Source organism: Strix aluco, chromosome 3, assembly GCF_031877795.1.
Source record: "Strix aluco isolate bStrAlu1 chromosome 3, bStrAlu1.hap1, whole genome shotgun sequence".
Taxonomy (NCBI): Eukaryota; Metazoa; Chordata; class Aves; order Strigiformes; family Strigidae; genus Strix; species Strix aluco.
In genome coordinates, this window is record NC_133933.1 from 113,221,526 (window position 1) to 113,237,661 (window position 16,136).

Consider the following 16,136-nt stretch of genomic DNA (forward strand, 5'->3'; position numbering starts at 1 on the left):
TCTCTCATAGGAACATTGTATCATGTAAACTAGTTTCACATTGGCACTGTGAAAACAAACTCATTCTATTGTGCTGAATTCATATTCCTTTTTAAGGGTATATCTGCAGATAGTCAGCACACTGCATTGAGTGCTCTGGAGAGTAAGGGAGTTGCATGGATTCTTTTCCTAATGAATACATCCGGCTCCATCTGTCTGTGTGCTTTCATCTTGCCTGAATGCGTAGGCCAAGATTACAAGAAGAATTGGAGCAATGAAAATAATTTGGTGTTTTCATAGAGTATTAGAAGTTTGCTTGCAAGCATGATGGGGAAATTAGTAAGTGGGAAGTGTCCCTCAGTCTCGTGCCTTTGTTGTCAACAAAGACCATCCTTTCCAGTGCAATCCTCTTCTTGAAACCCTGCATTAAGACCTCAGAAATGGTCAGTTACCTTCAAAGAAGGAAGTCATAGGGGAAATTCAGCAAGTTGTTGACAAACTTTTGGAGGAATTTTTGAGAGCTTGTTTCTTCACTGGAAAATTCCAACTTGTCAAAACTGAATTTTTTTTCAGAGAGGTCCTACATTTGAGAACATTATTTGAAAAATGAGTTTGAAATAATGTTTGCAATTTCACATCAGAGCAAAATAGATCAAATCCATTTGATAACCAAATTGTGAAGATAACGTACCTGAAAGGAACAGCTACATATGGGATACTGATTGTGCATGATCTTTCAGCTTCTGAGAAGGGAAGCCCATACAAATACTTGTTCTAGAAATACCCACACATATCATTCCAGTGACATTTGGAAAGAGGAGAAGATAATATCCAAATGTTCAGGAAATAAATATAAATCCTGGATAAAGTTCTGCTTCTTTTATGCCCTCTGAGAGAGAAATGAAAGCTGAGCAAAGCAAAACTTCTACTTGTGAGATTCTGTTGAGTCTGGGAATAATGCAGAAGAGTCAAAAGAGTCTGTAAGTGAAAGTGGCGTTTCCTGTATTTTTAATTTTCCGTGGATGTGCAGTATAAATTGAAGCAATTCAGAATATTTAAAGCAGGCTAAATCTCCACATTGTGTAAGGTGCCATATCAGCTGATGTAAATCAGTTTAACTTTGTGGCATTTATTTCCCTCAGGACTTAAACCAGTATGTATGAAAAATTAGGATACATAAGATGTGCATTTATGTGAAAGCTGTGTTGTTATCCAAAAAAACAAAGAGCTTTGATCTATATTTTGTACAAAAAATAAGGGACAAAAGCCAACCCACTAAGAGATGTAAATCATATTTGAGAGAATCCTGCATAAATTTTTAAAATTAAAATGAAATGTTTCCTTAGAATTATTTTCCAAATCACAAAGAATTAATAATTCTTAAGGTTTTATTCCTTTTGAAACTAACAAATTTTAATGCCAAATGAAGCAAATAATATATTTATGATGCATATGATAATATAAAAATGTTTGTATAATATAAATTTATAACATGTAAATAACCTGCTACAAAGAAGCATTTTCACATTTGTGGTGCCTGTATTAAGCACTGAGAGTTTAAAATGCCCTTTTGTTCTTAGGCTACTTGTGCTGAGCACTATTGCTGTTCAAGGAATTCTCTTTAACTCAGGTGGGAGAGACGTTGACATGCAGCCATGTGCTCTGTGAGTTTGAATACCAGAACAAGACACTTTCCCATCTTCTAACAAAGTCTAAAACAGCTGTGTCTGCAGTTGTGCTGAACCTTGTCCTGTTCAGCAGTTCTGGAAACTTGCTGATGAGATTTGTGCTCTGGGCAGGAGATTTGGCTGGAGGCCTGGTTCATGCATTATTTCTTCTTTCCTTTTGAAGCACCCCAGACAGCTATTTTTAGTACTCCTGGTGCAAACCCCAGGTACTCCCTGTGCTTCAGGGTATCCTCTTATCTGCCATAGGCATTTTTCAGCAATCCCAGAAGCCTCCATTTATCCCATTTGTCCCTACAGTATGATCACAGACATGGTCAGGAACTTAGGAGGGTTTTTCTGCTAACCACAAAAGTCAGGATTTGTAGTGATTCTGGACTCAGGACAGGTATAGATTGCCTGCAAGGGAAAAGTGGTCATGAGGCACTTGAGTCTTCATGTCACTCATGGGACCTCATTCCCAGGTGCACAGTAGAATTAGCCTTCAGTTCAAGCATGGGAAAAATTCAAAGGCTGCAATCATACCGAAGGAAGTAGTTGTGCAAGTCATCTATTTCTTGTCTATGTTCAGACAATGCTGATCTTTTGTTGCAGCTATGAGAGAATAGCAGAAACGTTATTTCCTTTCTGTTCAGATGATTCACAATTAAGAACTAAGTTGGAGATATTTATGTCAAGATTAACTGCTGGTTGTCATAGAAAAAGAGCCCATATGACAGCTTTGAATCACTTAAATCATGCAGGCTTGTGTAATAAAGAAGTGGCAGAGAGGTCCTAGCCTGAGGTCCCACAAATTTCAATGAATAAGGACAGGCATGGTTTGAAAGAACAGGTTTTTTGTTAATTTTTAGAATTTCAATCACAACTCTGGCAAATTTTAATGTTTGTATTAGGAGCTCAGTTATTGTATAACGAATGCCAGAGATCTTAATTTTTTGTAAGAGTGAGTTTACTTCCTTCTCTTGGTTTTAGATAAAAGCTCAAAAAAATCAAGAATGTGCAATCAGATATCAAAAAATACAGATATATAGTGTTTTTTATTGCTGTTAAATGTCAGAACATTTCTATATTGCCTTTCAGGTCCATGTCATTGTCTTCTTGGATTCACAATCTGTGAAAGTTCAGAAACTGCAATTCTGGGCTCATCAGGCAGTGATTGTGTGATCAAGCTGCTCTCTCGAGTTCTGGCTGGATACCACCAGCCCTAAGCTTCCTGGTTGATGGTTTTGACTTTTCATGCCCCACCATACTCCTCACACACTGATGGCCTCATGTCAATCATGAATGATCTCCTGTTGTTTTCCTTGTCCTGTATTCATTAGTCCCTCACCTCTGTTTCCTTTCCCTTCTTTCCTGTTTACCCTCTACTTAGCAAACACATATCCAATAATGTTTTAAAAAGGCCAAGTCCCTCTGGTAACCCCTTTTACTGCAAAGATAAAAATCTCAGGATGTATTGCAAGATACTGATGCAAGCCATGTTTTTGTTCATCCTATTGAAACACTTTATTCTTTATCTTGTCTATTTAAACTCTAAGGCTTGAATTCATCTCACCAAATGCAGATGTCTCCAGTGTAAATATTCATCTCTGAGCTAGTCATCTCAGTTTCCCTTTATAGAGAATGCAGAAATAGGCACTTGTAGACTGTGATTCAGATCATTCTAAAATAGACACCTAAAATAGGCTAGATAAATCATACTTACAGGTGCCTATTACTTTCAAATGACCATAAAGGGAGACAAGGATGTTGCTTGTCTCCACGTGAGCCTCGGGAATTTGGTAGAAGTAGCCCACCTTTATTGGGCACTCTGCTGGGTACCCAACAGCATGCCAGGAGGAATGAGGCTCTCCACACCATCCCGGGCATTTTTGTTTATGTGATAATAATCACATGAGTGCTATGTGCATCATTACTCCTCTTTGCTGCATCGATGCTTTGGCCAGACTATTCACTCTTTCCAGGTTTGTCTATATCCAGTTGTTACCACAATCCTTATCCTGAAATTAGTTTCTCTCCTTCCCTGTGTGGCTCCAGCTTTTCTGAATGCTTGTCTTGCCTTACAGCCTTGATGCTTCTGCTGTCTTGTTCTGTGGTCTGAAATTGCTCATCATGAAGTTATAAACTCAAATTTACTTGGAGTTGAAAAGGTTTTAAGAAGTGAAGTTGTGATATCTTAAGCCTTCCCTGTACCCCTCTGTACAAGTAATCATCTCAGAGTAGTTGTACTGTCTACGTTGGAGGTAGTGCTGTGTCTCTGGGAGGAACTCTCACTTGCCTACATACTTAATGACAGGATAATTTTTAGGGGATCTCAAGGAGCAGAGCAGAGGGTTTAGCTGAGGAGAAGTTACTGAAGGTAGGGATAGGACATATGGGGATTGGGGCAGGCAACTCCAAGCCCATCCATCTCCTGTGAGTCACCTTTTATTTCTTCCTAGATATATTCTGTATGGTGCATCTATTAGTATAATCTACAGAAGGATCACATATCATCTACCTGACATATCTATTCTATATGAAGTCAATGCAGCCTTCCTATGGGTGAATACAGCTCTGAGAGCCATGCATGTCTTAGCAGAATTTGGGCCTGTACTTTCAATATTCCAACATGTAGTTGAAAAAGGGTAATCTAGTACCTGACTGGATTGAAAAAATATGTTTCAATACATACAGCTAATGATTATGAAAGATAAGAGACTTAGCATGTTAGAGAGCTGCCCTGGATGGGAATATGTAAACAAACCTTAATGCTAAAAGACTTTAGCTCCTAGTTTTACAGCTTTTAAAACCTTATTCTCCCCAAAAATCACAATTGTTTGTAATTGTGTTTTGTATGTGTTATTTATTTGACTTTTCTACCAACGTATTTTGCCTTGGGATAGCCTTGGAAATGAACTGAGTCATCTTGGTGAGTTTCTCCTGGTGAAATATTTTAGAATAAATAATCTCTCTAACAGTTTTATGGCTTGCCATCTGTACTAAATACATCTCTATGAAAAAACGCCTAAGGCCAAATGTAAAGTAGGCTTGGGAGGTAGAATACTTAGCAGTGTAATGCCTGAGAGTTGGGTGGAATTCATGGTGCTGTTAGGCATATAAATTCCTTGTGCTGTGAGTGGGGAGGAGTCACAGCTTCCAACTCCCTGGGCAGGAGGATGCTTCAGGCAGCTGGGAGAGAATGCAGGATAGAGGGATCTGTTTTAAACTGAAGTTACGGTTCAGGGCTGCTGAGTATCTCTGCCAAATGGGATTCAGAGTCTGTAAATCAGTCACTGAAGTCATGCATTTAGGTGTATAAAGACAGTTCAGCTTTTATTTAAAAATAGGACAAATTGTGGAAGCTAGACATACTTGAAATGGGGACTATCTTTTTTCTAGGTGTCACTCAGACCAAGGTGTTTGTGGACCTCTTATGTGCCAGGTGACATGTTTGTTTATAACAACTAATAATACAGAAAACTAATATTATGACAAAATCAAATGTATAAGGTTATACATTCACAAATCAGGACATGCAAAGTTCATGTTAGAAGATAGAATTGATTTCAGAGTATGATAAAAATGTAGTGTGGTAAAGAAACTGATTATTAAACCAGAAAGGAGAATGGCTGAAAGCTTTAACAGTGGAGGAGATTCTCCATGGCAGGAGATTTTAAAATTAATATTGTAAGTTTTTCTATGAGATACGATCTTTCAACCCTGACTACTGCCTCCGTAGCATCTGAACACAAAACATTGTGCATTAGAGAGGTGATGGTGCCTGGACAGTTGTAGAGGAGAAGAAGATAAGACATTCTGAGAGACCTAGGAAAGAGAAAATAGGATGAAGGCTGAGAATAAAAAAGAAAGTAAGAAGAATTGGAAAAGGGACATCTGTGTGTAGTAATAAAAGGAAAGGGAAGTGTGAACATGGAAGACAGAACAAAAGCAGCACAGGAATATTCCAGCACAAGAATGAGCATGGTGAGAGTAAATGTCACTGCCTACTAATGAGGTGGGGCATAAGGGGTTTCCTGTTTGGTTTGTTTTCTGAAGGGGGCTCTAGGACTCAGTGCCTGCAATGGGAGGACAGTGGCCCCCATGCCCCAGGAAGGATTGTCTATTTTGAGTTTCTATGCTGTTTAAAGAAAAGGTAGAACATAGCTATATACTTGATGAATAAATTACTATTTCTTACCAGAAGAGAGAATAAATGAACATAAATTACATAATAGCACCTAGAGGCTCTGAACATGATAGAGGCTACACTGTGCCTGATATTGCACAGACGATGAGAAGTAGCCCTTGCCCAAAGGACAATACTGTCCTGTATGCACACTCAGTGTGAATTCATTGGGGGCCACGAATTATGCTGATGCATAGAGGTGATGATATCTGCAAAGCCCAATGATGTGATTCCCATTAGAGTGATTGTCTGAGTTGTGTGTGCAGTATTGACACTCAGGCCTACAAATGCAAAATTTTAAATCAAACTTCCATCTTCACAGATTGCAGGATAAATAAAGTGAAATGGTAAAGCAATAAAACCACAAAAGATTAAACTCTATATCTTGCAAGCTGATTTATATACAATGTGTTAAATAACTGACATAAGAACAAAACGACTAACGTGCATTTTTCACGCGCTAAAGCTATCTGTTTAATGGCCTTTCAGAATATCCAGGACTTCTAGCCAAACAGAAATGAAATGCTTTATTCATTTGGTTATTGATACTTGGTAGAGGAGTGAGGAATTTTAAACAATTTCCTGAATATTTTTCTTACTGATGTCTGGGAAACTGCTTCTATCTGAGGCATTGAGTTTCATTATGTCTGTCGGGGTCACTTCTGTTTGAGTTGGCTTTCCCAGTCCCTCTGTTTATTGAACATTAACTTAAGAACTCTAAAGAAAAATGTAGACTCTATAAGTTTTTTGAAATAAAATTTCTGATAATTTTGGATGGTAAGAGAACTTTGACTATCTGCTTTTTTTTAGGCCAATAGACTGTGACCTGAATGCTTTTAGAGACTGTTGACTATCCTGTTTGTCTGAGGGCTTGTTGCTGGCGCACTATTAATCAGTATAAGAATTTATAAAAATGACAGAGAAGGAAGTTACAACTGTCTCATATGTTTCAGATTGCTTTCTGTTTCTTGTAACCATCATAAAGCTTCATAAATCTTTCTTAGAACAGTTTTTGGAGGAAGAATCATAAACTCCTCTGCATATTAGAACTTTCAGAAATAGCTGGTCCCCTGCTGTCTGATTTCAGCTTCTCCACTTTCCCATAAGACCCGGCAGCCTGTCTAATAAATATTTGTTTCTAGCCTCAGTTAAGATGTCTTTGCCGGGGGTACTTCACCATCACATGTCAGAAATACCACAACATAAATGGTAGATGTGAATTTATGTAGGCTTTGATACTTGCAAGTCTAAGGAATTTAGATTCTTCTGAGAAGCTTCTAAAGAAGCCTCAGTGATCGAGTACTGATAAGATACTGTCAGAAGCAGAAAGTGCCTGATGACCAACTGTTTCATAGTTTGTAATTCAAGGAAGATATTGTGCTGTTTACTCTAGTTTACTTTTAGTCTAGCATTTTCCCAAGCCTACCTTTGTTTTTGTCTCTTCCATAACTGTTAGAAAGAAATTGAGTAAGTTGTACACTTTCAGATCACTGGGCCTAAAGGATTTCTTCCTAGGGCATTCAAGACTGACTGAGGAGGTCTCATAAAAATCAGAAGTTATGTTGGATTTGTATGAGACAGTTAATGTACTTGAAAACTAGGAAATGGCAAATGCGACCTCTGTCATCAAAAAGGAAAGAAGGAATGGAGGAGTGGGGAAATCAATAGCTCAGCTACTTTAACTTCAACTGTCGTACGTAATTAAAGTTTCTGTAAGCACCTAAAGTGAAATGGAGAGAATTAGGAGCAGCAAGAATTTGTGTAAGGCCAATTAAGCCTTAATTTGTGAATTAAGCCTTAATTTGTGAATTAAACCAATAACTTTTCCTTTCACAGTAGCATAATACTCATTACACTCAAAGAACAAGGAGCAGATTTCATGAGTCAACTTCTGTAAGGCTTCTCATACTGACATGGCTGCTATATGAATTTTAGGAACCAAATCATCTAATTAAAATATTTTTACATATATTCCTAGTTTTGGTTAAACCTCAATTCATTTATACTTATTTTGCTCTTTTTCACATCATTGGGATAAACATGAGTATGTAGATACCTGCTCAAGATTCTTCATGGCAGAAGAGAATAAACTTACAAAATTCCTACTGTGAAAGACATATTCCACTCCATAAACACACATTCAACAAATTTGCATACCACAAGACTGTTTTATCTTTAACAGAATTGACAGAACAAAGGTTGCCTTCTGCCTCAGAGATGAACCATTCCCGCCTCCAGTTCCTGTAATTGGTCTGGTTCTAAACCAACATCTCCTGGGCCCAGTTTTCTCTTACCTGTGTCACCAGCATTGTCAGTCAAGAGCTGTCCAGCGGTTAAACAGAGGTGGAGAAGATGAGGAGTAGAGGGCTTAAGATGAAGCAAGGAAGATTTAGATTAGATATCAGGAATAATCTTTTAACAGCAGAATTAGGTAAGTAAATGCTGCAATACATTGCTTGGAAGAAACCATGAAGTCTTCACCGCTGGAGGTCTTTAAGAAAAGGCTATGCAAAAGTCTTCCAGGTATGAGACAGATTTGTTCTTGGGACAGGTCATTAAATGACCTGTTAAGGTCTTTTTTAGATGTAATTCTGATGTTTTAATTTCTGAATGTTTTGCTTTTTTTTTTTCTGCCTGTGGTTCCTGGTTACAGTATTCATATGCAACCAAACATATGTTACATTATCAGTCAGAGTTGGCTGTAACAGCCTCTAAATATATTATATAAACTGGAATCTGTAATTGCAGAAACACTTCCTGTAATCACCATGCCAGTGTAGCTGTCTGCCTAAATTAGCAAAATTCTGCCATTTATTACAGCTGTGCAACTCCATCTAAAGGCAGTAGGGGTACGTGGCCATAACTGATGACTGAGATTTGCTCTATTTGTCTTTGAAATCTAGTTTCTATTGGTGGATGGCACAGAGGGAAAAAATTTAGTACTAGTATAATGCCATATACCATATGACAAAGCTGATTTATTGAAAACTAAATGCTCTACATCATGTGCTTCTGAAAACACATTGTTTTCATGTGCTGAGTTTTAGACCTTTGAAACTGGAATATATTGTTCCAAAGAGTCAGGTAAATTGAAAGCTATTTATGTCAACATTTCAGAGAAACAAATTGTGTGTATTTGCAGCCTGGATAGAATGCTCTCAACTTTGCACAGAAAAATACTGTTTTCAGCATCAATCTATGGAACTGGGGTTCTTAAGCCTTTCCCAGACAAATTCGTAACATAATTGTTTCTTTTGCCATATGTTCACATATTTTGATTAGCATCCCCCCCAAAGAAACATTTAGGACCTGGGAAATAGTGGTGAATTTGCCTAATGCCAATTTCTAAGTTTAGACAGAGTTACTTCAGAATCCGGAGCAAGCATGGGAAAGATGAAAGCCATTGGTGAAAGTGTAATGTGGCTGTAAAAGGTCAAATTAAAATGCATATCCAAATCCACAATCTTGTAACAGTCAGCAGAGTAAAGTAGCTTAGGACATTGCTATCTAAAGTCACTTTGAATTTCTCGCAGGCATTGATCATATATTTGATACCATTGGCATGAAAGCTGCTGCTGCTGTCAATTTATAACTCAGGATTTTAAAAAAGAAAAAGAGTCTGTGTGTGCTGATGAATTCGTTTAGCCATATATGAAAATATTAATCTCTAATAAACTGAAAGTTCAGATAGCATACAATCTACTTTATATAATGCTGATTATATAGATATTTGTAATAGCTATACAATATTTAAATGCTGGCATAAATAGCTTTCAATTTACCTGACTCCCCTTGTCAGCCTGTGAAGGTGAATGCTCTTTTACCCAAACTAGTTCTGATCAAAACCAGACTGAGGTCAACCGTGGGACAGAAGATTGAATGGGTTATCACTATTTCGATTGAGAGATTTGGTTCAGCTGCTGCTGCATTTCAAAGGAGCAGTTGGTGATTCTGCAACATCAAAGAGAAGAAAGTAGTTTAAATGAAGCTTTGATAATGTGAACATACTCCATGTTTTATAAACAAAAGTTGTGTATGTTGAAACATCATATATTAGTGATATTTTTCTTAAATGTTCCTTTTAGTATGACATGGCTTGATGTCACTAGTGTTTGCCCAAGGAACCGTTGTATATCAACAAAGATATTAATATTTGACCTCTGATACTGCTAGTGACATGATTATTATTTAAATAACGCATCATGTAGAAACCCATAGTTACCATTTCACTGTGCAATAAGTGGATCAGTCATGCATTCTAAAGTGATGACTTTTCCATATAGTGTATAGAAATAAGATACTGAAGTTTGTAGTTAGGCATAGGGACCATATACTAAAAGTACTGAGTTTAGTATACCATGAAATACTGAGAAATATGTTATTTTCACTTTAACTTCTTATCTCACTGTATAGATATAGTAGTCAGTGATATATAGGCTTGAAATATCTGTATTCAGAAGAAGTTTTAGCATCCTCTATTTTATAATGCAGGAAAGAATATGTTGGGAAAAAAGTTATCTGGAAATGAACATGACTCCCAATAAAACTGTGAGAGAAAACATGGTTTATTATTGATATTAATGACATTTTAATTGGTCAGAATAAAATTTTCAAGTACCTATACAAAAAAGTTGACTCTAGTGACAGGAGTTTCAGTTATGATGCACATATTTTTCATTTTGCTTTACCTTCTTTTTCACAAATATTATGTTGAAGACAAGATACAGACAGGCTTTTATTAATAAACACTCTGTGCCTTTGAACATATGGCCATTGCTTTTGATCTCAAAGTTTTACTTCTGTTTTTCCTCCCAATCACCAGCCGTTCTACTACTACAAGTTAATGCTGTGCTTTGTATTAATATCTGAAATATATTAGGGTTAAAGTATGATTTATACTTAGTTGTCTCATTTGTCAAAACATGAGTCATCAGAATCATCAGTCTTTGCTGCATCACGTGCAAAAAGCTATGTTTAGGTTGTAGTCCTCTCCTTTTGTTTTGATGATAGCATTTTTCATCCTTCCTTCTACTGCTTCTCTGAACACAGTCTTCCTGAAACTGGCTGTGTCCTCTAAATCAACTAAATCTCGTTTCACCTAGTTAAGCTTTTCCTCATCTAAGCCAAGCTGTAATGACTAGCTTAACTCTCCAAACGAAGCACATGGAAGTAAAAGTAACTATGATCCAAATAAATACCCGTTTCTCAATTCCCCTGATATGGCTTCTTATTCTTTAAGCTATTTCTTAAGATTTTCTCTCTCCATAACAGTTCTTATATTAAATCACCTTATTTAGGTTCTTATGTTGTCTCTATATCTTTTAAAAACAAGGGAATTGGGTTCCTTTTCAATCTCTCTTGAAGCTACTGAACTTGTATAAATATAATTTAAAGGTTCACCAGTTTCCTAGAAAACGTCTAGAAACTGTTGCTGTTTGAAAACTGGATGAGATTTTTTCATTATGGAAGTTGATTGAAGAAAGAAAAAACAGACAAAAATATTTGTTTTTGTCATGAACATATTAATTCAGTTTGAAAGATACTGAGGTTAGGTATCAGAGACAGACAATGGTCCTTCATTGATCAGTGACTCCTGCAAGCTATGCTAACATATTGGGGTGATGTATTGCTACTAGACAGTACATTTCCACTGAGAGATTTATTTTTTTCCCCCTTGCTTCTGCTTCAGTTACAAGGAGAATATAGATTTTAGTTTTCTGGTATTAGCTGGGTCATCTCTGCTCATTTCTTTAATTTAACAGTATGGTGATCTGTTCCACCTCTTTCATTTAACTGTTTGACTATGAATCAAAGAAGTTCCGTGGGCTACAGCAGCAAGACTCTTAAATAAGTGTTCAGGGTCTGCCCTGCTGCTTTTGTCTGTGAGACAAACTTTGGAGATTTCAACGTTATTTGAATTAAATGTTATAAATGTCTCAAAATAATTGTTCAGTCTTATTCTACTTGCTGTATGAATTTAAGGGGCTAACTTTGTTCCAGAGATGTTTCCTGAAAGTGTGGGGTCGAGATAAGTATGTATGAGTGCATACTGATGAAATCCCCAGGGCAGGAACGATAGTTAATTATTAAATCCAGAAGATCCTATTGAGATGGAAACCTCTTGGCATGTTAAAGCCTAGGGAAACAAGTTCTCTCCAACTTTTGTGTTTGTGTTGGAATCTAGAGAAGCAAACTTCTAGAGACAGCACAAACAAACCCAAGTGTTTTTATTGTTCTTTGAAAATGTAAGGGGAAAGAAACAGGAAGAATTCTCAGATACCTGGGACTTAAGCCAGAGGGAAGGACAACCTTTCATATCAGGAAGGATAGATATTTCAGAAGTTAAGGAATTGTAATCCTGGCTGTTGAGAAGAGAAAGAGAAATGCAAAGGTTCAGAGCAGAAACTATGCTGCATTTTATTCAGAGAATTCTGAACCTTGGTTTATAGTGTGCTTACAAGAGAGAGGAAGCCGGGACAAGGAAATGCATATGGAGCTTTTAATTTTTGTTTTAATTTAAATAAAATTAAATGATAAATAATTGAGGTTTTGCTGAGGCAATTGTGCTTGAATGTAGTAACACATATGAAGATATCACATGTTGTTGAAGTGTGCAGCTCCTGTACAAGCTGGAATATTCTGGGATAATGCTCTTGAGCTATTAATGACTTTGGGTGAGTATACAGAGATTGATCAGACCTAAGGCAGCTGCACTGTTTCCAGAAGCTATGACTTAGAAATCTTCCAACAAGGCTAAAGAAAAAGTGTATTTAAATCTATGCAGGTATCTGCATTTTAAGAGCACAGTGGCCTATACTGTTGGTACAGTAGTGACAATTAACAAAAAACTGAAAAACTGAAAAGTGTTCTTTAAAATGTCCAGAGAACTGAACTCATTACTGAGAGGCTGTTCTAACAATGCATTTTTCTGTCAAATTCATACACCTTAGAGCATGGAAATGAACAATTACACTTCTGTTGCTAGATAAACACAGACATTAGTTTGTTTTAAAATTAAATTTTCATACCAGCGAAGAATAAATTTTGTCTGCTCAGAAGTCAGTAGGGGCACCAATGTTATCTATTTTCCTCAGTGTGAGTCTTCAGAAATCATAAATGAGCTGATAAAGTATGTTGTCACTTAGCAACCTTAATTTTTTAAAACTGTGTTCTAAGTCCTGTATATTCATATCCACGCATCATGGGAGAGACACTAAACTATTCAGCCTTAACTGCCAGCGAATTATTTCTTAAGGCAGTTCAGTTTATGCTAACAGATATGATGAATATTGCCTTCCGTTGTCTGCTTATAGTCCCACTTTCTTTTTGTTTCATAGGGTGATACAATGCTACTTTGCAGTATGCTGCTTCTCCACTCTGGTATCTTAAGACGTTCTCCGTTATATACTAGGGTTTTTGAAAAGTAAGCCTTCCTGATCACTTTCCCTGCTAAGTTTCATAGTACTCTTGATATTAAATTGTATTTATTTCTCCTTGGTTTGAAACAGTCTTTTACATTGTAAGTGTTTTCTTAATTGGAACTTTAAGTTGATAGGCTTTGTAAGTTGAATGACCTCTTGCTTCTCATTCAGCAATGTCAAGAGTCAGACATTGCTGCTGTCTAGGGGCCAAGAACTTAAACCTATAGTTAATTTTTCATAAAGGCAGTTTGTGCACAGGGAAGCTGTGGATAAAACTCCTCCTAATGACCATTCTGACTGCATTCTTCTGAAAAATGTCATGTTCATGCCTCTGATTCTGTAACTCACCTTGGCCGCAGCAACAACAATAAAATCTGCTGCAATTAGATAAGACAAATACTAAAGCAACCTGGAAGTAAAAACTGTTAAAATACTCTCTTCAAATCAGAGGATAGCCACTGAGACTTGCATAAAGATCAGTCTAGTTGCACAATACAAATACAAATAGAAATAGGAAAAGCTCTGCACCTTGATGTGTGCAAGCTAAAGTAACATTTAATTCAAACTACTGGACTCAGGAAAAAGTTATATTGAAATGCCTGTGTATTTTAATCTACTTTCTTATTCATGACATAATGTTATCCTCTTTCACAGTCACAACAAAGTGAGCATGATTGTGAAAAGTATATGCAATGTGTCTGCTGTAACTCACACATCTGTGGACGTTTTTGCTTTTGAGTTGGTGACAGGGCCTACGGAGAGGCAAACTAAAGTCCTCCAAATCAACATGAAGGCTTTTAGTGATTAATTAATTTACTGGTAAATTACTGATTACAATGTTTGAATGGCTAGTATGTTTGAGTAAAATATCTTGTGTTAGTGTAAAATTCTCATGATTTTGTTCTTTTAAAAATAAAGTCTTCAGTGTTCAGTTGATTGCTGTATCAGTGCGAACTTGTTAAGATGCTTCTGGGGAAAAATGGGTTTGACAGACTGTTGCTTCTGTGAGGCTACAGGTTAAATGTTGGAAAAGGTTTTAACTCTATTGTTATGGTAAGTCATCATGTATCACATTTCAAAATGTTTAATTGATGGTCACTCTAACAACATATTAAAACTAACAAATAACTATTCATTTTAGAGGTTTATTGCACGAGAGTTGGAGAAGAGAATGGTCCATGATAACAGGGGGCCTGCCGTGTGCCCCCCTGCCCCAGGACAGCCCTTTCATACCCCCCTGCAACTTCTGAGAAGGTTGTACTGTGGCTTTCATTCACAGTGTAACACAAAACAGGGCATGTTCTTCATATCTGCGGCATACCGCATTTGATTTCCTTATGAAAGGGTCAAATTTATATGTGGTTCTATCTGTAAAAGTCCTGAGTAATCATCTAAAAGATTTTGACTGTGATTATAAGGGGCAATTAAGAAACTGCCCCTTTTTATTAAACTGTTTATTTTAGATTACAGCCCTTCCAGCTTCCTGTAACATATATAGGGAGCTTGTTCATCCTATACATTCTTTGCTCTCAATTTTTAGAAAGCTAAAAAGTTAAGCATCAAGGAAGGTCATTGTTTATACAATAGTTATAGCAAATATTCCCTAAGGAAAGTAATTTAAACTGGCATTTTAAGTTAGGGATACTCTTGCATTTGGTCATGATTCAACTTTTAGAAAAAATGTGATTTATGTAAGGTTACTAATGCTGCAAAACCACTGATGAGATGATGAAGAACGCTACAAGAAAATTTGGAAAACCATACTATTTAGAGAGAAAATCATATGTCATCCATAAAGGTCACTTTTGGTTCCTGGGTGAGTCATTAATGGAGAAAGTGCCAAATCCAACCAGTAAATTATTTGCAATAAATAGGTTCATTAGCTCTAATGACAATTTACATAGCCTATTGAAAAGGTAGTACTTAAGCAGGGACATCTGGGAAAATGTAATCTGTATGTGCTGCAAATGGCCCAATTCAATCTGAGAAGTGTGGAGAATGGGGAAGCTTGTAAGAAAAGGACAGATTTCTGCAGTTTATCAGTTATCTTACCAATTTGTTAATGCTTTCACAGGACTTGTTTTTCATTTATTTCAGCATGAAGACAGCAGAATGGAGTTAGTGATATACAGGGTTGAAAACAACCTGTGTTAACTCCAGTGTGATAGAGGTGAAGCTCTTGATTAGAAGGCTGCACAGGAGTACAAGATTATCCCAAGAGATTCATTGTACAGAATTGCTGATATCATCTATGTCTTTAATATAATAAACCAATAAGTGTGGTTTATGTGGATGTACATTGGTGAATAAACTATACAGTAAAGTGGAACTTGTGACGTGCTACGTGCTACTTGTGACGCATATCCATTTTTGTATGCAAGACCCTAAAGAGCAATGAAAAAAGAAGAAAGGTGTATATGATACAAATCAATAAAGTAGTCTCAAATTCCACTTAATATGTTTCTTTTCACTTGTCACTATGATTTTCCTTTCATTTTTTGTTTAAGGAGATTGCAGATAGAAGTACATAAAATTCTTTGCAGTTTTTCCTTCATGCAAGTTGTTATTAAGGAAACATTTTTTCTTCTTCAGATATTTGTCAAGATAATACTGCTATAGAAAAACAGACTGCATGTTTTTACATTTGCTTTATTATCAAAAAAATGACTACTACATCTCTAGGTCTCTTGTGACGGTTGGATTGTTAATGTAATCAACCTCATCTGAAATGAATGGTAGACTAATGACTAGAGATGTGTTCATGACCCACGAATAATTCCTGTACCCACTAATTACTTAAAAAGAAGAGGGCAGCTTTCTCTATGGGTGACCCAGCAGTAATTAAAAGAGCACAAATTCATGTAAATAACAATGCAAAAGTTA

At 36.6% G+C, this 16,136-nt stretch overlaps 1 long non-coding RNA gene across 1 annotated transcript in view; it reads left to right on the forward strand.

The window, feature by feature from the left end:
• Positions 1 to 15,533, forward strand: part of LOC141921872 (uncharacterized) — a 31,324-nt gene extending 15,791 nt beyond the window's left edge. Inside the window, exon 2 of the long non-coding RNA XR_012622809.1 lies at positions 15,351 to 15,533. This is a non-coding gene — a long non-coding RNA (uncharacterized LOC141921872). The remainder of the gene's footprint in view (positions 1 to 15,350) is intronic.
• The last annotated feature ends 603 nt before the right edge of the window (positions 15,534 to 16,136 follow it).